Source organism: Lissotriton vulgaris, chromosome 1_1, assembly GCF_964263255.1.
Source record: "Lissotriton vulgaris chromosome 1_1, aLisVul1.2, whole genome shotgun sequence".
Taxonomy (NCBI): Eukaryota; Metazoa; Chordata; class Amphibia; order Caudata; family Salamandridae; genus Lissotriton; species Lissotriton vulgaris.
The window spans coordinates 1,369,544,570-1,369,570,142 of NC_141685.1; the positions used below are offsets into that span (position 1 = coordinate 1,369,544,570).

Sequence of the window (25,573 nt, forward strand, 5' to 3'; positions counted from 1 at the left end):
AAATATGTTCAAGAACGATAATTTATGTCAGTAAGTACAGTATACCTACATCTTATAATCATGTGTGTTTAAATAATTTGTTGTTAGATCGTTTAAATATTGAAAAGGATCTGTTTTTAATAGACATTTTACAAAAACAACTGGTACATTTGGGAATTCTGTAAAGGAAAAACCCAACTGCCGTGACATTGCCAACCACAATGCCGTGACTCGGATTCAAACCGAGGTTGCTGCGGACACAAAGCAGAGTACTAACCACTATACGATCACGGCGAGCTACTTGGGCTCCATAACGTACAGTGACATGAAGAAATTATAATTCGGAACACTCAGGGCTACTCCTGTGATAGGCTGAATGTGTTCATTGCTTCCTCATTCCTTATACAAAGGCTTTATCTCCTCAGTGGTTGATAGGCTGAAACCGTTTCCTGGCCGCCTGCTTGTGAACTGGCAGGAGTCAAAGATCACACATACACTGGTGGGCCTGTGATGGGACACCAATGCAGAGAAACACACCTGGCGCAGATATTCTATTCTGTTTATTAGACCTGCATCTCCCCTGTACCTCCTCAAGCCATCTGTATGTGAAGCAAGAAAGAGTTAAGGAACGGTCCATCTACACTTTTATTGGGAGGATGCTGCCGTGAGCTCCTCCCAGCTAATCACACAAACAGCAGTAAAGCAAGATAACTACACAGTTAGGGGGGACTGCATGGTTAGGTTTTTGAGGAATTATTGAAACTGACCTCAGTGACCCATAATCAGAGCTGTGGCTAATGACTGCATGCCTAATTATGATGAAGCAAGCACCATGGCTCGTAGGGGCCCCACAACACACTTTTCTTAGCTCATTGAATTAAAGTATAAACTCCTGCCATGTGTGAGTGGTAAAGGCTTGTTAATTTTGTTGCTTTTCAAATTCACGTCTGACAACAAGACGAAGGAACATTGGGGCATCAGACGCTTTGGAAAGTAGCCACCAACCGCAGAGAAAGAGAGAAAGAGGGAAAAGACAGTATGAGGTGTGGAGAAAACAGCAGCAGAGGCAAGGAGCTCAAATGAGATTAATGGCGCCTAAATAGAGCACGTAAAGGAACAGTTACAAATCTAAGAAAAGGGAAAGAAAAGACTAGGAAAAAACACAGAAAGAGCTTGTAGATGAAATTCTCTTCCAGGAACAGCAGGTTAAGAGAAATTACACAGGGAGCAGTTAAGCTTGTAACACGGGGGAGAATAGAAAAGAAAATGCAGTTTTATGAAGTGTGTTTGCCTAATCCAGCTAGCACTTTTATTTTATTTCTCTATTTGCTTCTTTTATTGGTAAAGTAAGTTTCAAGTGCATGCACAGGTATGACCGAGAGAGCCAGGGTATAATAATTTGAAGCGTTTGCACCAGCGCTAATGAAGGACGAGTGTTATAGCAAAGATATGAAAGGGGGAGCGATAATAAATATGTGATATGGCAATAGTGACACCAAAATAAGCCACCTATTTATAAAACTGACATGGAAGAAATACTAAAGGTTAACTTCTGAAATTGTAGCCGATGTTAAAAAGATTCTCGCTGTCGGCAGGATTCGAACCTGCGCGGTGAGACCCCAATGGATTTCTAGTCCATCGCCTTAACCACTCAGCCACAACAACTGACTGCAAGGTGTGTGCACATAATCTGTATGCAAGTTTTCAAGGTGTCCCACAGCAAATTCCTGATATTCTGCAATGCACTTTTTAAAAATAAGGTTTTTTTCAGCAGGCACATTCTCTCCTAAAAACAAAAATTGCATGCGTATATCTCTAGTTTGGAATACCATAGGCTTGCATGCATACTCTCATGGGTCACTCAAGTTTTTTGGACCCTATTGCACTCTGTTTTCGTGCTGCTTTTAGTATATGTCCCATATTACAGAAGTCTACCATCTTTGAGTATTTGAGGCTCCTTTGTAAGTGCTTTATATTTTTTCCTTGAAGAGCTATATAATAAAGGGGTCCGGGAAGGATTGCATTTATGGAAGATAAAAGAAGGCCCACTTGTCTCACCAAATGCTGTAGAGAAACCTGATGTTTTACTCATGTTATCCTTAGTTCGTTTTTGTTAGACCTTGCATTCATAAGGTGGTCCCAACCCCACCTTATTGCTTTTCACCTCCGCATTTTGCTGTATCTTTTTGTTGGCCTTAGGACTCTGATCACTTTATCGCTACTAATCAGTGCTGAAGTGCACGTGCTTCTTCCCTAATCATGTGTATAATTGGAGTATACCTGACTGACAGATTTAATTTACTTGAAAGCCCCTTGTAAAGTGGTATACCATATACCCAGGGACTGATTGTGCCGCCCAAAGAAATAGCATTTCAAACCTGTCTCAAGCCTGCTACTGCAGTGCCTGTGCTGCAGTGTACTGCCACTTCGACTTGGCATTTAAAACTACTTGCCAAGCCTTAAACTCCAATTTTATTACATATCAGTAACCCCTAAGGTAGGCCCTAGGTAGTCCTAGGGGCATCATGCTATGTAAGTAAAAGGTAAGACATGTACTGTGGTAGTTTGTATGTCCTAGTAGTATCAAACAGTCTATTACATTTTTCACTACTGTGAGGTCTGCCCCTCTCATAGGTTAGCATTGGGTATTCCCTTATACTTTTTGGGGGGTAATTCCATATCAGAGAGGAGAAGCTTTATTTATTTATTGATAAATCCTATCTACTGGTGAGGTTGGATTTAATCTTACTATTGTATAAATGCCATTTTTAGAGAGTGAGCATTTCTCTGCACTTACTGCTCTATTTGCATTGAAACCTGTCTTCGATTGACGTCTGGATTGGGCTGCGAGACAGCTACATATGTGCATTCCCTGTAGACAGCCACAACACAGGTCACTCAACTGCAACTGCATTCATCTGCATTCTGATTGGCCTGGGGGAGAGCTCCGCTCCCCTTACCGCAAATATGTTCAAGAATGATAATTTATGTCAGTAAGTACTGTATACCTACATCTTATAATCATGTGTGTTTAAATAATTTGTTGTTAGATTGTTTAAATATTGAAAAGGATCTGTTTTTAATAGACATTTTACAAAAACAACTGGTACATTTGGGAATTCTGTAAAAGAAAAACCCAACTGCCGTGACATTGCCAACCACAATGCCGTGACTCGGATTCGAACCGAGGTTGCTGCGGCCACAACGCAGAGTACTAACCACTATACGATCACGGCGAGCTACTTGGGCTCAATAACGTACAGTGACATGAGGAAATTATAATTCGGAACACTCAGGGCTACTCCTGTGATAGGCTGAATGTGTTCATTGCTTCCTCATTCCTTATACAAAGGCTTTATCTCCTCAGTGGTTGATAGGCTGAAACCGTTTCCTGGCAGCCTGCTTTTGAACTGGCAGGAGTCAAAGATCACACATACACTGCTGGGCCTGTGATGGAACACCAATGCAGAGAAACACACCTGGCGCAGATATTCTATTCTGTTTATTAGACCTGCATCTCCCCTGTACCTCCTCAAGCCATCTGTATGTGAAGCAAGAAAGAGTTAAGGAACGGTCCATCTACACTTTTATTGGGAGGATGCTGCCGTGAGCTCCTCCCAGCTAATCACACAAACAGCAGTAAAGCAAGATAACTACACAGTTAGGGGGGACTGCATGGTTAGGTTTTTGAGGAATTATTGAAACTGACCTCAGTGACCCATAATCAGATCTGTGGCTAATGACTGCATGCCTAATTATGATGAAGCAAGCACCATGGCTCGTAGGGGCCCCACAACACACTTTTCTTAGCTCATTGAATTAAAGTATAAACTTCTGCCATGTGTGAGTGGTAAAGGCTTGTTAATTTTGTTGCTTTTCAAATTCACGTCTGACAACAAGACGAAGGAACATTGGGGCATCAGACGCTTTGGAAAGTAGCCACCAACCGCAGAGAAAGAGAGAAAGAGGGAAAAGACAGTATGAGGTGTGGAGAAAACAGCAGCAGGTACAAGGAGCTCAAATGAGATTAATGGCGCCTAAATAGAGCACGTAAAGGAACAGTTACAAATCTAAGAAAAGGGAAAGAAAAGACTAGGAAAAAACACAGACAGAGCTTGTAGATGAAATTCTCTTCCAGGAACAGCAGGTTAAGAGAAATTACACAGGGAGCAGTTAAGCTTGTAACACGGGGGAGAATAGAAAAGAAAATGCAGTTTTATGAAGTGTGTTTGCCTAATCCAGCTAGCACTTTTATTTTATTTCTCTATTTGCTTCTTTTATTGGTAAAGTAAGTTTCAAGTGCATGCACAGGTATGACCGAGAGAGCCAGGGTATAATAATTTGAAGCGTTTGCACCAGCGCTAATGAAGGACGAGAGTTATAGCAAAGATATGAAAGGGGGAGCGATAATAAATATGTGATATGGCAATAGTGACACCAAAATAAGCCACCTATTTATAAAACTGACATGGAAGAAATACTAAAGGTTAACTTCTGAAATTGTAGCCGATGTTAAAAAGATTCTCGTTGTCGGCAAGATTCGAACCTGCGCGGGGAGACCCCAATGGATTTCTAGTCCATCGCCTTAACCACTCGGCCACAACAACTGACTGTAAGGTGTGTGCACATAATCTGTATGCAAGTTTTCAAGGTGTCCCACAGCAAATTCCTGATATTCTGCAATGCACTTTTTAAAAATAATGTTTTTTTCAGCAGGCACATTCTCTCCTAAAAACAAAAATTGCATGCGTATATCTCTAGTTTGGAATACCATAGGCTTGCATGCATACTCTCATGGGTCACTCAAGTTTTTTGGACCCTATTGCACTCTGTTTTCGTGCTGCTTTTAGTATATGTCACATATTAAAGAAGTCTACCATCTTTGAGTATTTGAGGCTCCTTTGTAAGTGCTTTATATTTTTTCTTTGAAGAGCTATATAATAAAGGGGTCCGGGAAGGATTGCATTTATGGAAGATAAAAAAAGGCCCACTTGTCTCACCAAATGCTGTAGAGAAACCTGATGTTTTACTCATGTTATCCTTAGTTCGTTTTTGTTAGGCCTTGCATTCTTAAGGTGGTCCCAACCCCACCTTATTGCTTTTCACCTCCGCATTTTGCTGTATCTTTTTGTTGGCCTTAGGACTCTGATCACTTTATCGCTACTAATCAGTGCTGAAGTGCACGTGCTTCTTCCCTAATCATGTTTATAATTGGTGAATACCTGACTGACAGATTTAATTTACTTGAAAGCCCCTTGTAAAGTGGTATACCATATACCAAGGGACTGATTGTGCCGCCCAAAGAAATAGCATTTCAAACCTGTCTCAAGCCTGCTACTGCAGTGCCTGTGCTGCAGTGTACTGCCACTTCGACTTGGCATTTAAAACTACTTGCCAAGCCTTAAACTCCAATTTTATTACAGATCAGTAACCCCTAAGGTAGGCCCTAGGTAGTCCTAGGGGCATCATGCTATGTAAGTAAAAGGTAAGACATGTACTGTGGTAGTTTGTATGTCCTAGTAGTATCAAACAGTCTATTACATTTTTCACTACTGTGAGGTCTGCCCCTCTCATAGGTTAGCATTGGGTATTCCCTTATACTTTTTGGGGGGTAATTCCATATCAGAGAGGAGAAGCTTTATTTATTTATTGATAAATCCTATCTACTGGTGAGGTTGGATTTAATCTTACTATTGTATAAATGCCATTTTTAGAGAGTGAGCATTTCTCTGCACTTACTGCTCTATTTGCATTGAAACCTGTCTTCGATTGACGTCTGGATTGGGCTGCGAGACAGCTACATATGTGCATTCCCTGTAGACAGCCACAACACAGGTCACTCAACTGCAACTGCATTCATCTGCATTCTGATTGGCCTTGGGGAGAGCTCCGCTCCCCTTACCGCAAATATGTTCAAGAATGATAATTTATGTCAGTAAGTACAGTATACCTACATCTTATAATCATGTGTGTTTAAATAATTTGTTGTTAGATCGTTTAAATATTGAAAAGGATCTGTTTTTAATAGACATTTTACAAAAACAACTGGTACATTTGGGAATTCTGTAAAAGAAAAACCCAACTGCCGTGACATTGCCAACCACAATGCCGTGACTCGGATTCGAACCGAGGTTGCTGCGGCCACAACGCAGAGTACTAACCACTATACGATCACGGCGAGCTACTTGGGCTCAATAATGTACAGTGACATGAAGAAATTATAATTCGGAACACTCAGGGCTACTCCTGTGATAGGCTGAATGTGTTCATTGCTTCCTCATTCCTTATACAAAGGCTTTATCTCCTCAGTGGTTGATAGGCTGAAACCGTTTCCTGGCAGCCTGCTTGTGAACTGGCAGGAGTCAAAGATCACACATACACTGGTGGGCCTGTGATGGGACACCAATGCAGAGAAACACACCTGGCGCAGATATTCTATTCTGTTTATTAGACCTGCATCTCCCCTGTACCTCCTCAAGCCATCTGTATGTGAAGCAAGAAAGAGTTAAGGAACGGTCCATCTACACTTTTATTGGGAGGATGCTGCCGTGAGCTCCTCCCAGCTAATCACACAAACAGCAGTAAAGCAAGATAACTACACAGTTAGGGGGGACTGCATGGTTAGGTTTTTGAGGAATTATTGAAACTGACCTCAGTGACCCATAATCAGATCTGTGGCTAATGACTGCATGCCTAATTATGATGAAGCAAGCACCATGGCTCGTAGGGGCCCCACAACACACTTTTCTTAGCTCATTGAATTAAAGTATAAACTTCTGCCATGTGTGAGTGGTAAAGGCTTGTTAATTTTGTTGCTTTTCAAATTCACGTCTGACAACAAGACGAAGGAACATTGGGGCATCAGACGCTTTGGAAAGTAGCCACCAACCGCAGAGAAAGAGAGAAAGATGGAAAAGACAGTATGAGGTGTGGAGAAAACAGCAGCAGGTACAAGGAGCTCAAATGAGATTAATGGCGCCTAAATAGAGCACGTAAAGGAACAGTTACAAATCTAAGAAAAGGGAAAGAAAAGACTAGGAAAAAACACAGAAAGAGCTTGTAGATGAAATTCTCTTCCAGGAACAGCAGGTTAAGAGAAATTACACAGGGAGCAGTTAAGCTTGTAACACGGGGGAGAATAGAAAAGAAAATGCAGTTTTATGAAGTGTGTTTGCCTAATCCAGCTAGCACTTTTATTTTATTTCTCTATTTGCTTCTTTTATTGGTAAAGTAAGTTTCAAGTGCATGCACAGGTATGACCGAGAGAGCCAGGGTATAATAATTTGAAGCGTTTGCACAAGCGCTAATGAAGGACGAGAGTTATAGCAAAGATATGAAAGGGGGAGCTATAATAAATATGTGATATGGCAATAGTGACACCAAAATAAGCCACCTATTTATAAAACTGACATGGAAGAAATACTAAAGGTTAACTTCTGAAATTGTAGCCGATGTTAAAAAGATTCTCGTTGTCGGCAGGATTCGAACCTGCGCGGGGAGACCCCAATGGATTTCTAGTCCATCGCCTTAACCACTCGGCCACAACAACTGACTGCAAGGTGTGTGCACATAATCTGTATGCAAGTTTTCAAGGTGTCCAACAGCAAATTCCTGTTATTCTGCAATGCACTTTTTAAAAATAAGGTTTTTTTCAGCAGGCACATTCTCTCCTAAAAACAAAAATTGCATGCGTATATCTCTAGTTTGGAATACCATAGGCTTGCATGCATACTCTCATGGGTCACTCAAGTTTTTTGGACCCTATTGCACTCTGTTTTCGTGCTGCTTTTAGTATATGTCCCATATTAAAGAAGTCTACCATCTTTGAGTATTTGAGGCTCCTTTGTAAGTGCTTTATATTTTTTCCTTGAAGAGCTATATAATAAAGGGGTCCGGGAAGGATTGCATTTATGGAAGATAAAAGAAGGCCCACTTGTCTCACCAAATGCTGTAGAGAAACCTGATGTTTTACTCATGTTATCCTTAGTTCGTTTTTGTTAGACCTTGCATTCTTAAGGTGGTCCCAACCCCACCTTATTGCTTTTCACCTCCGCATTTTGCTGTATCTTTTTGTTGGCCTTAGGACTCTGATCACTTTATCGCTACTAATCAGTGCTGAAGTGCACGTGCTTCTTCCCTAATCATGTGTATAATTGGAGTATACCTGACTGACAGATTTAATTTACTTGAAAGCCCCTTGTAAAGTGGTATACCATATACCCAGGGACTGATTGTGCCGCCCAAAGAAATAGCATTTCAAACCTGTCTCAAGCCTGCTACTGCAGTGCCTGTGCTGCGGTGTACTGCCACTTCGACTTGGCATTTAAAACTACTTGCCAAGCCTTAAACTCCAATTTTATTACATATCAGTAACCCCTAAGGTAGGCCCTAGGTAGTCCTAGGGGCATCATGCTATGTAAGCAAAAGGTAAGACATGTATTGTGGTAGTTTGTATGTCCTAGTAGTATCAAACAGTCTATTACATTTTTCACTACTGTGAGGTCTGCCCCTCTCATAGGTTAGCATTGGGTATTCCCTTATACTTTTTGGGGGGTAATTCCATATCAGAGAGGAGAAGCTTTATTTATTTATTGATAAATCCTATCTACTGGTGAGGTTGGATTTAATCTTACTATTGTATAAATGCCATTTTTAGAGAGTGAGCATTTCTCTGCACTTACTGCTCTATTTGCATGAAAACCTGTCTTCAATTGACGTCTGGATTGGGCTGCGAGACAGCTACATATGTGCATTCCCTGTAGACAGCCACAACACAGGTCACTCAACTGCAACTGCATTCATCTGCATTCTGATTGGCCTGGGGGAGAGCTCCGCTCCCCTTACCGCAAATATGTTCAAGAACGATAATTTATGTCAGTAAGTACAGTATACCTACATCTTATAATCATGTGTGTTTAAATAATTTGTTGTTAGATCGTTTAAATATTGAAAAGGATCTGTTTTTAATAGACATTTTACAAAAACAACTGGTACATTTGGGAATTCTGTAAAGGAAAAACCCAACTGCCGTGACATTGCCAACCACAATGCCGTGACTCGGACCGAGGTTGCTGCGGCCACAACGCAGAGTACTAACCACTATACGATCACGGCAAGCTACTTGGGCTCAATAACGTACAGTGACATGAAGAAATTATAATTCGGAACACTCAGGGCTACTCCTGTGATAGGCTGAATGTGTTCATTGCTTCCTCATTCCTTATACAAAGGCTTTATCTCCTCAGTGGTTGATAGGCTGAAACCGTTTCCTGGCCGCCTGCTTGTGAACTGGCAGGAGTCAAAGATCACACATACACTGGTGGGCCTGTGATGGGACACCAATGCAGAGAAACACACCTGGCGCAGATATTCTATTCTGTTTATTAGACCTGCATCTCCCCTGTACCTCCTCAAGCCATCTGTATGTGAAGCAAGAAAGAGTTAAGGAACGGTCCATCTACACTTTTATTGGGAGGATGCTGCCGTGAGCTCCTCCCAGCTAATCACACAAACAGCAGTAAAGCAAGATAACTACACAGTTAGGGGGGACTGCATGGTTAGGTTTTTGAGGAATTATTGAAACTGACCTCAGTGACCCATAATCAGAGCTGTGGCTAATGACTGCATGCCTAATTATGATGAAGCAAGCACCATGGCTCGTAGGGGCCCCACAACACACTTTTCTTAGCTCATTGAATTAAAGTATAAACTTCTGCCATGTGTGAGTGGTAAAGGCTTGTTAATTTTGTTGCTTTTCAAATTCACGTCTGACAACAAGACGAAGGAACATTGGGGCATCAGACGCTTTGGAAAGTAGCCACCAACCGCAGAGAAAGAGAGAAAGAGGGAAAAGACAGTATGAGGTGTGGAGAAAACAGCAGCAGAGGCAAGGAGCTCAAATGAGATTAATGGCGCTTAAATAGAGCACGTAAAGGAACAGTTACAAATCTAAGAAAAGGGAAAGAAAAGACTAGGAAAAAACACAGAAAGAGCTTGTAGATGAAATTCTCTTCCAGGAACAGCAGGTTAAGAGAAATTACACAGGGAGCAGTTAAGCTTGTAACACGGGGGAGAATAGAAAAGAAAATGCAGTTTTATGAAGTGTGTTTGCCTAATCCAGCTAGCACTTTTATTTTATTTCTCTATTTGCTTCTTTTATTGGTAAAGTAAGTTTCAAGTGCATGCACAGGTATGACCGAGAGAGCCAGGGTATAATAATTTGAAGCGTTTGCACCAGCGCTAATGAAGGACGAGAGTTATAGCAAAGATATGAAAGGGGGAGCGATAATAAATATGTGATATGGCAATAGTGACACCAAAATAAGCCACCTATTTATAAAACTGACATGGAAGAAATACTAAAGGTTAACTTCTGAAATTGTAGCCGATGTTAAAAAGATTCTCGCTGTCGGCAGGATTCGAACCTGCGCGGGGAGACCCCAATGGATTTCTAGTCCATCGTCTTAACCACTCAGCCACAACAACTGACTGCAAGGTGTGTGCACATAATCTGTATGCAAGTTTTCAAGGTGTCCCACAGCAAATTCCTGATATTCTGCAATGCACTTTTTAAAAATAATGTTTTTTTCAGCAGGCACATTCTCTCCTAAAAACAAAAATTGCATGCGTATATCTCTAGTTTGGAATACCATAGGCTTGCATGCATACTCTCATGGGTCACTCAAGTTTTTTGGACCCTATTGCACTCTGTTTTCGTGCTGCTTTTAGTATATGTCCCATATTACAGAAGTCTACCATCTTTGAGTATTTGAGGCTCCTTTGTAAGTGCTTTATATTTTTTCCTTGAAGAGCTATATAATAAAGAGGTCCGGGAAGGATTGCATTTATGGAAGATAAAAGAAGGCCCACTTGTCTCACCAAATGCTGTAGAGAAACCTGATGTTTTACTCATGTTATCCTTAGTTCGTTTTTGTTAGACCTTGCATTCATAAGGTGGTCCCAACCCCACCTTATTGCTTTTCACCTCCGCATTTTGCTGTATCTTTTTGTTGGCCTTAGGACTCTGATCACTTTATCGCTACTAATCAGTGCTGAAGTGCACGTGCTTCTTCCCTAATCATGTGTATAATTGGAGTATACCTGACTGACAGATTTAATTTACTTGAAAGCCCCTTGTAAAGTGGTATACCATATACCCAGGGACTGATTGTGCCGCCCAAAGAAATAGCATTTCAAACCTGTCTCAAGCCTGCTACTGCAGTGCCTTTGCTGCAGTGTACTGCCACTACGACTTGGCATTTAAAACTACTTGCCAAGCCTTAAACTCCAATTTGATTACATATCAGTAACCCCTAAGGTAGGCCCTAGGTAGTCCTAGGGGCATCATGCTATGTAAGTAAAAGGTAAGACATGTACTGTGGTAGTTTGTATGTCCTAGTAGTATCAAACAGTCTATTACATTTTTCACTACTGTGAGGTCTGCCCCTCTCATAGGTTAGCATTGGGTATTCCCTTATACTTTTTGGGGGGTAATTCCATATCAGAGAGGAGAAGCTTTATTTATTTATTGATAAATCCTATCTACTGGTGAGGTTGGATTTTATCTTACTATTGTATAAATGCCATTTTTAGAGAGTGAGCATTTCTCTGCACTTACTGCTCTATTTGCATTGAAACCTGTCTTCGATTGACGTCTGGATTGGGCTGCGAGACAGCTACATATGTGCATTCCCTGTAGACAGCCACAACACAGGTCACTCAACTGCAACTGCATTCATCTGCATTCTGATTGGCCTGGGGGAGAGCTCCGCTCCCCTTACCGCAAATATGTTCAAGAATGATAATTTATGTCAGTAAGTACAGTATACCTACATCTTATAATCATGTGTGTTTAAATAATTTGTTGTTAGATCGTTTAAATATTGAAAAGGATCTGTTTTTAATAGACATTTTACAAAAACAACTGGTACATTTGGGAATTCTGTAAAAGAAAAACCCAACTGCCGTGACATTGCCAACCACAATGCCGTGACTCGGATTCGAACCGAGATTGCTGCGGCCACAACGCAGAGTACTAACCACTATACGATCACGGCGAGCTACTTGGGCTCAATAACGTATAGTGACATGAAGAAATTATAATTCGGAACACTCAGGGCTACTCCTGTGATAGGCTGAATGTGTTCATTGCTTCCTCATTCCTTATACAAAGGCTTTATCTCCTCAGTGGTTGATAGGCTGAAACCGTTTCCTGGCAGCCTGCTTGTGAACTGGCAGGAGTCAAAGATCACACATACACTGGTGGGCCTGTGATGGAACACCAATGCAGAGAAACACACCTGGCGCAGATATTCTATTCTGTTTATTAGACCTGCATCTCCCCTGTACCTCCTCAAGCCATCTGTATGTGAAGCAAGAAAGAGTTAAGGAACGGTCCATCTACACTTTTATTGGGAGGATGCTGCTGTGAGCTCCTCCCAGCTAATCACACAAACAGCAGTAAAGCAAGATAACTACACAGTTAGGGGGGACTGCATGGTTAGGTTTTTGAGGAATTATTGAAACTGACCTCAGTGACCCATAATCAGATCTGTGGCTAATGACTGCATGCCTAATTATGATGAAGCAAGCACCATGGCTCGTAGGGGCCCCACAACACACTTTTCTTAGCTCATTGAATTAAAGTATAAACTTCTGCCATGTGTGAGTGGTAAAGGCTTGTTAATTTTGTTGCTTTTCAAATTCACGTCTGACAACAAGACGAAGGAACATTGGGGCATCAGACGCTTTGGAAAGTAGCCACCAACCGCAGAGAAAGAGAGAAAGATGGAAAAGACAGTATGAGGTGTGGAGAAAACAGCAGCAGGTACAAGGAGCTCAAATGAGATTAATGGCGCCTAAATAGAGCACGTAAAGGAACAGTTACAAATCTAAGAAAAGGGAAAGAAAAGACTAGGAAAAAACACAGAAAGAGCTTGTAGATGAAATTCTCTTCCAGGAACAGCAGGTTAAGAGAAATTACACAGGGAGCAGTTAAGCTTGTAACACGGGGGAGAATAGAAAAGAAAATGCAGTTTTATGAAGTGTGTTTGCCTAATCCAGCTAGCACTTTTATTTTATTTCTCTATTTGCTTCTTTTATTGGTAAAGTAAGTTTCAAGTGCATGCACAGGTATGACCGAGAGAGCCAGGGTATAATAATTTGAAGCGTTTGCACCAGCGCTAATGAAGGACGAGAGTTATAGCAAAGATATGAAAGGGGGAGCGATAATAAATATGTGATATGGCAATAGTGACACCAAAATAAGCCACCTATTTATAAAACTGAAATGGAAGAAATACTAAAGGTTAACTTCTGAAATTGTGGCCGATGTTAAAAAGATTCTCGTTGTCGGCAGGATTCGAACCTGCGCGGGGAGACCCCAATGGATTTCTAGTCCATCGCCTTAACCACTCGGCCACAACAACTGACTGCAAGGTGTGTGCACATAATCTGTATGCAAGTTTTCAAGGTGTCCCACAGCAAATTCCTGATATTCTGCAATGCACTTTTTAAAAATAATGTTTTTTTCAGCAGGCACATTCTCTCCTAAAAACAAAAATTGCATGCGTATATCTCTAGTTTGGAATACCATAGGCTTGCATGCATACTCTCATGGGTCACTCAAGTTTTTTGGACCCTATTGCACTCTGTTTTCGTGCTGCTTTTAGTATATGTCCCATATTAAAGAAGTCTACCATCTTTGAGTATTTGAGGCTCCTTTGTAAGTGCTTTATATTTTTTCCTTGAAGAGCTATATAATAAAGGGGTCCGGGAAGGATTGCATTTATGGAAGATAAAAGAAGGCCCACTTGTCTCACCAAATGCTGTAGAGAAACCTGATGTTTTACTCATGTTATCCTTAGTTCGTTTTTGTTAGACCTTGCATTCTTAAGGTGGTCCCAACCCCACCTTATTGCTTTTCACCTCCGCATTTTGCTGTATCTTTTTGTTGGCCTTAGGACTCTGATCACTTTATCGCTACTAATCAGTGCTGAAGTGCACGTGCTTCTTCCCTAATCATGTTTATAATTGGTGAATACCTGACTGACAGATTTAATTTACTTGAAAGCCCCTTGTAAAGTGGTATACCATATACCCAGGGACTGATTGTGCCGCCCAAAGAAATAGCATTTCAAACCTGTCTCAAGCCTGCTACTGCAGTGCCTGTGCTGCAGTGTACTGCCACTTCGACTTGGCATTTAAAACTACTTGCCAAGCCTTAAACTCCAATTTTATTACATATCAGTAACCCCTAAGGTAGGCCCTAGGTAGTCCTAGGGGCATCATGCTATGTAAGTAAAAGGTAAGACATGTACTGTGGTAGTTTGTATGTCCTAGTAGTATCAAACAGTCTATTACATTTTTCACTACTGTGAGGTCTGCCCCTCTCATAGGTTAGCATTGGGTATTCCCTTATACTTTTTGGGGGGTAATTCCATATCAGAGAGGAGAAGCTTTATTTATTTATTGATAAATCCTATCTACTGGTGAGGTTGGATTTAATCTTACTATTGTATTAATGCCATTTTTAGAGAGTGAGCATTTCTCTGCACTTACTGCTCTATTTGCATTGAAACCTGTCTTCGATTGACGTCTGGATTGGGCTGCGAGACAGCTACATATGTGCATTCCCTGTAGACAGCCATAACACAGGTCACTCAACTGCAACTGCATTCATCTGCATTCTGATTGGCCTGGGGGAGAGCTCCGCTCCCCTTACCGCAAATATGTTCAAGAATGATAATTTATGTCAGTAAGTACAGTATACCTACATCTTATAATCATGTGTGTTTAAATAATTTGTTGTTAGATCGTTTAAATATTGAAAAGGATCTGTTTTTAATAGACATTTTACAAAAACAACTGGTACATTTGGGAATTCTGTAAATGAAAAACCCAACTGCCGTGACATTGCCAACCACAATGCCGTGACTCGGATTCGAACCGAGGTTGCTGCGGCCACAACGCAGTGTACTTACCACTATACGATCACGGCGAGCTACTTGGGCTCAATAACGTACAGTGACATGAAGAAATTATAATTCGGAACACTCAGGGCTACTCCTGTGATAGGCTGAATGTGTTCATTGCTTCCTCATTCCTTATACAAAGGCTTTATCTCCTCAGTGGTTGATAGGCTGAAACCGTTTCCTGGCAGCCTGCTTGTGAACTGGCAGGAGTCAAAGATCACACATACACTGGTGGGCCTGTGATGGGACACCAATGCAGAGAAACACACCTGGCGCAGATATTCTATTCTGTTTATTAGACCTGCATCTCCCCTGTACCTCCTCAAGCCATCTGTATGTGAAGCAAGAAAGAGTTAAGGAACGGTCCATCTACACTTTTATTGGGAGGATGCTGCCGTGAGCTCCTCCCAGCTAATCACACAAACAGCAGTAAAGCAAGATAACTACACAGTTAGGGGGGACTGCATGGTTAGGTTTTTGAGGAATTATTGAAACTGACCTCAGTGACCCATAATCAGATCTGTGGCTAATGACTGCATGCCTAATTATGATGAAGCAAGCACCATGGCTCGTAGGGGCCCCACAACACACTTTTCTTAGCTCATTGAATTAAAGTATAAACTTCTGCCATGTGTGAGTGGTAAAGGCTTGTTAATTTTGTTGCTTTTCAAATTCACGTCTGACAACAAGACGAAGGAACATTGGGGCATCAGACGCTTTGGAAAGTAGCCACCAACCGCAGAGAAAGAGAGAAAGATGGAAAAGACAGTATGAGGTGTGGAGAAAACAGCAGCAGGTACAAGGAGCTCAAATGAGATTAATGGCGCCTAAATAGAGCACGTAAAGGAACAGTTACAAATCTAAGAAAAGGGAAAGAAAAGACTAGGAAAAAACACAGAAAGAGCTTGTAGATGAAATTCTCTTCCAGGAACAGCAGGTTAAGAGAAATTACACAGGGAGCAGTTAAGCTTGTAACACGGGGGAGAATAGAAAAGAAAATGCAGTTTTATGAAGTGTGTTTGCCTAATCCAGCTAGCACTTTTATTTTATTTCTCTATTTGCTTCTTTTATTGGTAAAGTAAGTTTCAAGTGCATGCACAGGTATGACCGAGAGAGCCAGGGTATAATAATTTGAAGCGTTTGCACCAGCGCTAATGAAGGACGAGAGTTATAGCACAGATATGAAAGGGGGAGCGATAATAAATATGTGATATGGCAATAGTGACACCAAAATAAGCCACCTATTTATAAAACTGACATGGAAGAAATACTAAAGGTTAACTTCTGAAATTGTAGCCGATGTTAAAAAGATTCTCGTTGTCGGCAGGATTCGAACCTGCGCAGGGAGACCCCAATGGATTTCTAGTCCATCGCCTTAACCACTCGGCCACAACAACTGACTGCAAGGTGTGTGCACATAATCTGTATGCAAGTTTTCAAGGTGTCCCACAGCAAATTCCTGATATTCTGCAATGCACTTTTTAAAAATAAGTTTTTTTTCAGCAGGCACATTCTCTCCTAAAAACAAAAATTGCATGCGTATATCTCTAGTTTGGAATACCATAGGCTTGCATGCATACTCTCATGGGTCACTCAAGTTTTTTGGACCCTATTGCACTCTGTTTTCGTGCTGCTTTTAGTATATGTCCCATATTAAAGAAGTCTACCATCTTTGAGTATTTGAGGCTCCTTTGTAAGTGCTTTATATTTTTTCCTTGACGAGCTATATAATAAAGGGGTCCGGGAAGGATTGCATTTATGGAAGATAAAAGAAGGCCCACTTGTCTCACCAAATGCTGTAGAGAAACCTGATGTTTTACTCATGTTATCCTTAGTTCGTTTTTGTTAGACCTTGCATTCTTAAGGTGGTCCCAACCCCACCTTATTGCTTTTCACCTCCGCATTTTGCTGTATCTTTTTGTTGGCCTTAGGACTCTGATCACTTTATCGCTACTAATCAGTGCTGAAGTGCACGTGCTTCTTCCCTAATCACGTGTATAATTGGAGTATACCTGACTGACAGATTTAATTTACTTGAAAGCCCCTTGTAAAGTGGTATACCATATACCCAGGGACTGATTGTGCCGCCCAAAGAAATAGCATTTCAAACCTGTCTCAAGCCTGCTACTGCAGTGCCTGTGCTGCAGTGTACTGCCACTTCGACTTGGCATTTAAAACTACTTGCCAAGCCTTAAACTCCAATTTTATTACATATCAGTAACCCCTAAGGTAGGCCCTAGGTAGTCCTAGGGGCATCATGCTATGTAAGTAAAAGGTAAGACATGTATTGTGGTAGTTTGTATGTCCTAGTAGTATCAAACAGTCTATTACATTTTTCACTACTGTGAGGTCTGCCCCTCTCATAGGTTAGCATTGGGTATTCCCTTATACTTTTTGGGGGGTAATTCCATATCAGAGAGGAGAAGCTTTATTTATTTATTGATAAATCCTATCTACTGGTGAGGTTGGATTTAATCTTACTATTGTATAAATGCCATTTTTAGAGAGTGAGCATTTCTCTGCACTTACTGCTCTATTTGCATTGAAACCTGTCTTCGATTGACGTCTGGATTGGGCTGCGAGACAGCTACATATGTGCATTCCCTGTAGACAGCCACAACACAGGTCACTCAACTGCAACTGCATTCATCTGCATTCTGATTGGCCTGGGGGAGAGCTCCGCTCCCCTTACCGCAAATATGTTCAAGAACGATAATTTATGTCAGTAAGTACAGTATACCTACATCTTATAATCATGTGTGTTTAAATAATTTGTTGTTAGATCGTTTAAATATTGAAAAGGATCTGTTTTTAATAGACATTTTACAAAAACAACTGGTACATTTGGGAATTCTGTAAAGGAAAAACCCAACTGCCGTGACATTGCCAACCACAATGCCGTGACTCGGATTCGAACCGAGGTTGCTGCGGCCACAACGCAGAGTACTAACCACTATACGATCACGGCGAGCTACTTGGGCTCAATAACGTACAGTGACATGAAGAAATTATAATTCGGAACACTCAGGGCTACTCCTGTGATAGGCTGAATGTGTTCATTGCTTCCTCATTCCTTATACAAAGGCTTTATCTCCTCAGTGGTTGATAGGCTGAAACCGTTTCCTGGCCGCCTGCTTGTGAACTGGCAGGAGTCAAAGATCACACATACACTGGTGGGCCTGTGATGGGACACCAATGCAGAGAAACACACCTGGCGCAGATATTCTATTCTGTTTATTAGACCTGCATCTCCCCTGTACCTCCTCAAGCCATCTGTATGTGAAGCAAGAAAGAGTTAAGGAACGGTCCATCTACACTTTTATTGGGAGGATGCTGCCGTGAGCTCCTCCCAGCTAATCACACAAACAGCAGTAAAGCAAGATAACTACACAGTTAGGGGGGACTGCATGGTTAGGTTTTTGAGGAATTATTGAAACTGACCTCAGTGACCCATAATCAGAGCTGTGGCTAATGACTGCATGCCTAATCATGATGAAGCAAGCACCATGGCTCGTAGGGGCCCAACAACACACTTTTCTTAGCTCATTGAATTAAAGTATAAACTTCTGCCATGTGTGAGTGGTAAAGGCTTGTTAATTTTGTTGCTTTTCAAATTCACGTCTGACAACAAGACGAAGGAACATTGGGGCATCAGACGCTTTGGAAAGTAGCCACCAACCGCAGAGAAAGAGAGAAAGAGGGAAAAGACAGTATGAGGTGTGGAGAAAACAGCAGCAGGTACAAGGAGCTCAAATGAGATTAATGGCGCCTAAATAGAGCACGTAAAGGAACAGTTACAAATCTAAGAAAAGGGAAAGAAAAGACTAGGAAAAAACACAGAAAGAGCTTGTAGATGAAATTCTCTTCCAGGAACAGCAGGTTAAGAGAAATTACACAGGGAGCAGTTAAGCTTGTAACACGGGGGAGAATAGAAAAGAAAATGCAGTTTTATGAAGTGTGTTTGCCTAATCCAGCTAGCACTTTTATTTTATTTCTCTATTTGCTTCTTTTATTGGTAAAGTAAGTTTCAAGTGCATGCACAGGTATGACCGAGAGAGCCAGGGTATAATAATTTGAAGCGTTTGCACCAGCGCTAATGAAGGACGAGAGTTATAGCAAAGATATGAAAGGGGGAGCGATAATAAATATGTGATATGGCAATAGTGACACCAAAATAAGCCACCTATTTATAAAACTGACATGGAAGAAATACTAAAGGTTAACTTCTGAAATTGTAGCCGATGTTAAAAAGATTCTTGTTGTCGGCAGGATTCGAACCTGCGCAGGGAGACCCCAATGGATTTCTAGTCCATCGCCTTAACCACTCGGCCACAACAACTGACTGCAAGGTGTATGCACGTAATCTGTATGCAAGTTTTCAAGGTGTCCCACAGCAAATTCCTGATATTCTGCAATGCACTTTTTAAAAATAAGTTTTTTTTCAGCAGGCACATTCTCTCCTAAAAACAAAAATTGCATGCGTATATCTCTAGTTTGGAATACCATAGGCTTGCATGCATACTCTCATGGGTCACTCAAGTTTTTTGGACCCTATTGCACTCTGTTTTCGTGCTGCTTTTAGTATATGTCCCATATTAAAGAAGTCTACCATCTTTGAGTATTTGAGGCTCCTTTGTAAGTGCTTTATATTTTTTCCTTGACGAGCTATATAATAAAGGGGTCCGGGAAGGATTGCATTTATGGAAGATAAAAGAAGGCCCACTTGTCTCACCAAATGCTGTAGAGAAACCTGATGTTTTACTCATGTTATCCTTAGTTCGTTTTTGTTAGACCTTGCATTCTTAAGGTGGTCCCAACCCCACCTTATTGCTTTTCACCTCCGCATTTTGCTGTATCTTTTTGTTGGCCTTAGGACTCTGATCACTTTATCGCTACTAATCAGTGCTGAAGTGCACGTGCTTCTTCCCTAATCACGTGTATAATTGGAGTATACCTGACTGACAGATTTAATTTACTTGAAAGCCCCTTGTAAAGTGGTATACCATATACCCAGGGACTGATTGTGCCGCCCAAAGAAATAGCATTTCAAACCTGTCTCAAGCCTGCTACTGCAGTGCCTGTGCTGCAGTGTACTGCCACTTCGACTTGGCATTTAAAACTACTTGCCAAGCCTTAAACTCCAATTTTATTACATATCAGTAACCCCTAAGGTAGGCCCTAGGTAGTCCTAGGGGCATCATGCTATGTAAGTAAAAGGTAAGACATGTATTGTGGTAGTTTGTATGTCCTAGTAGTATCAAACAGTCTATTACATTTTTCACTACTGTGAGGTCTGCCCCTCTCATAGGTTAGCATTGGGTATTCCCTTATACTTTTTGGGGGGTAATTCCATATCAGAGAGGAGAAGCTTTATTTATTTATTGATAAATCCTATCTACTGGTGAGGTTGGATTTAATCTTACTATTGTATAAATGCCATTTTTAGAGAGTGAGCATTTCTCTGCACTTACTGCTCTATTTGCATTGAAACCTGTCTTCGATTGACGTCTGGATTGGGCTGCGAGACAGCTACATATGTGCATTCCCTGTAGACAGCCACAACACAGGTCATTCAACTGCAACTGCATTCATCTGCATTCTGATTGGCCTGGGGGAGAGCTCCGCTCCCCTTACCGCAAATATGTTCAAGAACGATAATTTATGTCAGTAAGTACAGTATACCTACATCTTATAATCATGTGTGTTTAAATAATTTGTTGTTAGATCGTTTAAATATTGAAAAGGATCTGTTTTTAATAGACATTTTACAAAAACAACTGGTACATTTGGGAATTCTGTAAAGGAAAAACCCAACTGCCGTGACATTGCCAACCACAATGCCGTGACTCGGATTCGAACCGAGGTTGCTGCGGCCACAACGCAGAGTACTAACCACTATACGATCACGGCGAGCTACTTGGGCTCAATAACGTACAGTGACATGAAGAAATTATAATTCGGAACACTCAGGGCTACTCCTGTGATAGGCTGAATGTGTTCATTGCTTCCTCATTCCTTATACAAAGGCTTTATCTCCTCAGTGGTTGATAGGCTGAAACCGTTTCCTGGCCGCCTGCTTGTGAACTGGCAGGAGTCAAAGATCACACATACACTGGTGGGCCTGTGATGGGACACCAATGCAGAGAAACACACCTGGCGCAGATATTCTATTCTGTTTATTAGACCTGCATCTCCCCTGTACCTCCTCAAGCCATCTGTATGTGAAGCAAGAAAGAGTTAAGGAACGGTCCATCTACACTTTTATTGGGAGGATGCTGCCGTGAGCTCCTCCCAGCTAATCACACAAACAGCAGTAAAGCAAGATAACTACACAGTTAGGGGGGACTGCATGGTTAGGTTTTTGAGGAATTATTGAAACTGACCTCAGTGACCCATAATCAGAGCTGTGGCTAATGACTGCATGCCTAATCATGATGAAGCAAGCACCATGGCTCGTAGGGGCCCAACAACACACTTTTCTTAGCTCATTGAATTAAAGTATAAACTTCTGCCATGTGTGAGTGGTAAAGGCTTGTTAATTTTGTTGCTTTTCAAATTCACGTCTGACAACAAGACGAAGGAACATTAGGGCATCAGACGCTTTGGAAAGTAGCCACCAACCGCAGAGAAAGAGAGAAAGAGGGAAAAGACAGTATGAGGTGTGGAGAAAACAGCAGCAGGTACAAGGAGCTCAAATGAGATTAATGGCGCCTAAATAGAGCACGTAAAGGAACAGTTACAAATCTAAGAAAAGGGAAAGAAAAGACTAGGAAAAAACACAGAAAGAGCTTGTAGATGAAATTCTCTTCCAGGAACAGCAGGTTAAGAGAAATTACACAGGGAGCAGTTAAGCTTGTAACACGGGGGAGAATAGAAAAGAAAATGCAGTTTTATGAAGTGTGTTTGCCTAATCCAGCTAGCACTTTTATTTTATTTCTCTATTTGCTTCTTTTATTGGTAAAGTAAGTTTCAAGTGCATGCACAGGTATGACCGAGAGAGCCAGGGTATAATAATTTGAAGCGTTTGCACCAGCGCTAATGAAGGACGAGAGTTATAGCAAAGATATGAAAGGGGGAGCGATAATAAATATGTGATATGGCAATAGTGACACCAAAATAAGCCACCTATTTATAAAACTGACATGGAAGAAATACTAAAGGTTAACTTCTGAAATTGTAGCCGATGTTAAAAAGATTCTTGTTGTCGGCAGGATTCGAACCTGCGCAGGGAGACCCCAATGGATTTCTAGTCCATCGCCTTAACCACTCGGCCACAACAACTGACTGCAAGGTGTATGCACGTAATCTGTATGCAAGTTTTCAAGGTGTCCCACAGCAAATTCCTGATATTCTGCAATGCACTTTTTAAAAATAAGGTTTTTTTCAGCAGGCACATTCTCTCCTAAAAACAAAAATTGCATGCCTATATCTCTAGTTTGGAATACCATAGGCTTGCATGCATACTCTCATGGGTCACTCAAGTTTTTTGGACCCTATTGCACTCTGTTTTCGTGCTGCTTTTAGTATATGTCCCATATTACAGAAGTCTACCATCTTTGAGTATTTGAGGCTCCTTTGTAAGTGCTTTATATTTTTTCCTTGAAGAGCTATATAATAAAGGGGTCCGGGAAGGATTGCATTTATGGAAGATAAAAGAAGGCCCACTTGTCTCACCAAATGCTGTAGAGAAACCTGATATTTTACTCATGTTATCCTTAGTTCGTTTTTGTTAGACCTTGCATTCTTAAGGTGGTCCCAACCCCACCTTATTGCTTTTCACCTCCGCATTTTGCTGTATCTTTTTGTTGGCCTTAGGACTCTGATCACTTTATCGCTACTAATCAGTGCTGAAGTGCACGTGCTTCTTCCCTAATCATGTGTATAATTGGAGTATACCTGACTGACAGATTTAATTTACTTGAAAGCCCCTTGTAAAGTGGTATACCATATACCCAGGGACTGATTGTGCCGCCCAAAGAAATAGCATTTCAAACCTGTCTCAAGCCTGCTACTGCAGTGCCTGTGCTGCAGTGTACTGCCACTTCGACTTGGCATTTAAAACTACTTGCCAAGCCTTAAACTCCAATTTTATTACATATCAGTAACCCCTAAGGTAGGCCCTAGGTAGTCCTAGGGGCATCATGCTATGTAAGTAAAAGGTAAGACATGTACTGTGGTAGTTTGTATGTCCTAGTAGTATCAAGCAGTCTATTACATTTTTCACTACTGTGAGGTCTGCCCCTCTCATAGGTTAGCATTGGGTATTCCCTTATACTTTTTGGGGGGTAATTCCATATCAGAGAGGAGAAGCTTTATTTATTTATTGATAAATCCTATCTACTGGTGAGGTTGGATTTAATCTTACTATTGTATAAATGCCATTTTTAGAGAGTGAGCATTTCTCTGCACTTACTGCTCTATTTGCATTGAAACCTGTCTTCGATTGACGTCTGGATTGGGCTGCGAGACAGCTACATATGTGCATTCCCTGTAGACAGCCACAACACAGGTCACTCAACAGCAACTGCATTCATCTGCATTCTGATTGGCCTGGGGGAGAGCTCCGCTCCCCTTACCGCAAATATGTTCAAGAACGATAATTTATGTCAGTAAGTACAGTATACCTACATCTTATAATCATGTGTGTTTAAATAATTTGTTGTTAGATCGTTTAAATATTGAAAAGGATCTGTTTTTAATAGACATTTTACAAAAACAACTGGTACATTTGGGAATTCTGTAAAGGAAAAACCCAACTGCCGTGACATTGCCAACCACAATGCCGTGACTCGGATTGGAACCGAGGTTGCTGCGGCCACAACGCAGAGTACTAACCACTATACGATCACGGCGAGCTACTTGGGCTCAATAACGCACAGTGACATGAAGAAATTATAATTCGGAACACTCAGGGCTACTCCTGTGATATTCTGAATGTGTTCATTGCTTCCTCATTCCTTATACAAAGGCTTTATCTCCTCAGTGGTTGATAGGCTGAAACCGTTTCCTGGCCGCCTGCTTGTGAACTGGCAGGAGTCAAAGATCACACATACACTGGTGGGCCTGTGATGGGACACCAATGCAGAGAAACACACCTGGCGCAGATATTCTATTCTGTTTATTAGACCTGCATCTCCCCTGTACCTCCTCAAGCCATCTATATGTGAAGCAAGAAAGAGTTAAAGAACGGTCCATCTACACTTTTATTGGGAGGATGCTGCCGTGAGCTCCTCCCAGCTAATCACACAAACAGCAGTAAAGCAAGATAACTACACAGTTAGGGGGGACTGCATGGTTAGGTTTTTGAGGAATTATTGAAACTGACCTCAGTGACCCATAATCAGAGCTGTGGCTAATGACTGCATGCCTAATTATGATGAAGCAAGCACCATGGCTCATAGGGGCCCCACAACACACTTTTCTTAGCTCATTGAATTAAAGTATAAACTTCTGCCATGTGTGAGTGGTAAAGGCTTGTTAATTTTGTTGCTTTTCAAATTCACGTCTGACAACAAGACGAAGGAACATTGGGGCATCAGACGCTTTGGAAAGTAGCCACCAACCGCAGAGAAAGAGAGAAAGAGGGAAAAGACAGTATGAGGTGTGGAGAAAACAGCAGCATGTACAAGGAGCTCAAATGAGATTAATGGCGCCTAAATAGAGCACGTAAAGGAACAGTTACAAATCTAAGAAAAGGGAAAGAAAAGACTAGGAAAAAACAGAGAAAGAGCTTGTAGATGAAATTCTCTTCCAGGAACAGCAGGTTAAGAGAAATTACACAGGGAGCAGTTAAGCTTGTAACACGGGGGAGAATAGAAAAGAAAATGCAGTTTTATGAAGTGTGTTTGCCTAATCCAGCTAGCACTTTTATTTTATTTCTCTATTTGCTTCTTTTATTGGTAAAGTAAGTTTCAAGTGCATGCACAGGTATGACCGAGAGAGCCAGGGTATAATAATTTGAAGCGTTTGCACCAGCGCTAATGAAGGACGAGAGTTATAGCAAAGATATGAAAGGGGGAGCGATAATAAATATGTGATATCGCAATAGTGACACCAAAATAAGCCACCTATTTATAAAACTGACATGGAAGAAATACTAAAGGTTAACTTCTGAAATTGTAGCCGATGTTAAAAAGATTCTCGTTGTCGGCAGGATTCGAACCTGCGCGTGGAGACCCCAATGGATTTCTAGTCCATCGCCTTAACCACTCGGCCACAACAACTGACTGCAAGGTGTCTGCACATAATCTGTATGCAAGTTTTCAAGGTGTCCCACAGCAAATTCCTGATATTCTGCAATGCACTTTTTAAAAATAAGGTTTTTTTCAGCAGGCACATTCTCTCCTAAGAACAAAAATTGCATGCGTATATCTCTAGTTTGGAATACCATAGGCTTGCATGCATACTCTCATGGGTCACTCAAGTTTTTTGGACCCTATTGCACTCTGTTTTCGTGCTGCTTTTAGTATATGTCCCATGTTAAAGAAGTCTACCATCTTTGAGTATTTGAGGCTCCTTTGTAAGTGCTTTATATTTTTTCCTTGAAGAGCTATATAATAAAGGGGTCCGGGAAGGATTGCATTTATGGAAGATAAAAGAAGGCCCACTTGTCTCACCAAATG

General features: G+C 41.3%; 13 non-coding genes across 13 annotated transcripts; all 13 read right to left on the bottom strand.

Moving 5' to 3' along the window:
* Window positions 1–3,143: 3,143 nt before the first annotated feature.
* Window positions 3,144–3,215, bottom strand: TRNAH-GUG (transfer RNA histidin (anticodon GUG)). Its single transcript has one exon. It is a non-coding gene; the product is annotated as a tRNA-His (tRNA).
* A 1,289-nt stretch (window positions 3,216–4,504) lies between these two features.
* TRNAS-AGA (transfer RNA serine (anticodon AGA)) lies at window positions 4,505–4,586 on the bottom strand. The gene has a single exon. It is a non-coding gene; the product is annotated as a tRNA-Ser (tRNA).
* Window positions 4,587–6,085: 1,499 nt separating this feature from the next.
* TRNAH-GUG (transfer RNA histidin (anticodon GUG)) lies at window positions 6,086–6,157 on the bottom strand. The gene has a single exon. It is a non-coding gene; the product is annotated as a tRNA-His (tRNA).
* Window positions 6,158–7,446: 1,289 nt separating this feature from the next.
* TRNAS-AGA (transfer RNA serine (anticodon AGA)) lies at window positions 7,447–7,528 on the bottom strand. The gene has a single exon. It is a non-coding gene; the product is annotated as a tRNA-Ser (tRNA).
* Window positions 7,529–11,963: 4,435 nt separating this feature from the next.
* On the bottom strand, window positions 11,964–12,035 carry TRNAH-GUG (transfer RNA histidin (anticodon GUG)). Its single transcript has one exon. It is a non-coding gene; the product is annotated as a tRNA-His (tRNA).
* A 1,289-nt stretch (window positions 12,036–13,324) lies between these two features.
* Window positions 13,325–13,406, bottom strand: TRNAS-AGA (transfer RNA serine (anticodon AGA)). Its single transcript has one exon. It is a non-coding gene; the product is annotated as a tRNA-Ser (tRNA).
* A 1,499-nt stretch (window positions 13,407–14,905) lies between these two features.
* Window positions 14,906–14,977, bottom strand: TRNAH-GUG (transfer RNA histidin (anticodon GUG)). The gene has a single exon. It is a non-coding gene; the product is annotated as a tRNA-His (tRNA).
* A 1,289-nt stretch (window positions 14,978–16,266) lies between these two features.
* TRNAS-AGA (transfer RNA serine (anticodon AGA)) lies at window positions 16,267–16,348 on the bottom strand. The gene has a single exon. It is a non-coding gene; the product is annotated as a tRNA-Ser (tRNA).
* A 1,499-nt stretch (window positions 16,349–17,847) lies between these two features.
* On the bottom strand, window positions 17,848–17,919 carry TRNAH-GUG (transfer RNA histidin (anticodon GUG)). Its single transcript has one exon. It is a non-coding gene; the product is annotated as a tRNA-His (tRNA).
* Window positions 17,920–19,208: 1,289 nt separating this feature from the next.
* On the bottom strand, window positions 19,209–19,290 carry TRNAS-AGA (transfer RNA serine (anticodon AGA)). Its single transcript has one exon. It is a non-coding gene; the product is annotated as a tRNA-Ser (tRNA).
* A 1,499-nt stretch (window positions 19,291–20,789) lies between these two features.
* On the bottom strand, window positions 20,790–20,861 carry TRNAH-GUG (transfer RNA histidin (anticodon GUG)). The gene has a single exon. It is a non-coding gene; the product is annotated as a tRNA-His (tRNA).
* A 1,289-nt stretch (window positions 20,862–22,150) lies between these two features.
* Window positions 22,151–22,232, bottom strand: TRNAS-AGA (transfer RNA serine (anticodon AGA)). Its single transcript has one exon. It is a non-coding gene; the product is annotated as a tRNA-Ser (tRNA).
* A 2,860-nt stretch (window positions 22,233–25,092) lies between these two features.
* Window positions 25,093–25,174, bottom strand: TRNAS-AGA (transfer RNA serine (anticodon AGA)). The gene has a single exon. It is a non-coding gene; the product is annotated as a tRNA-Ser (tRNA).
* Between the last annotated feature and the right edge of the window lie 399 nt (window positions 25,175–25,573).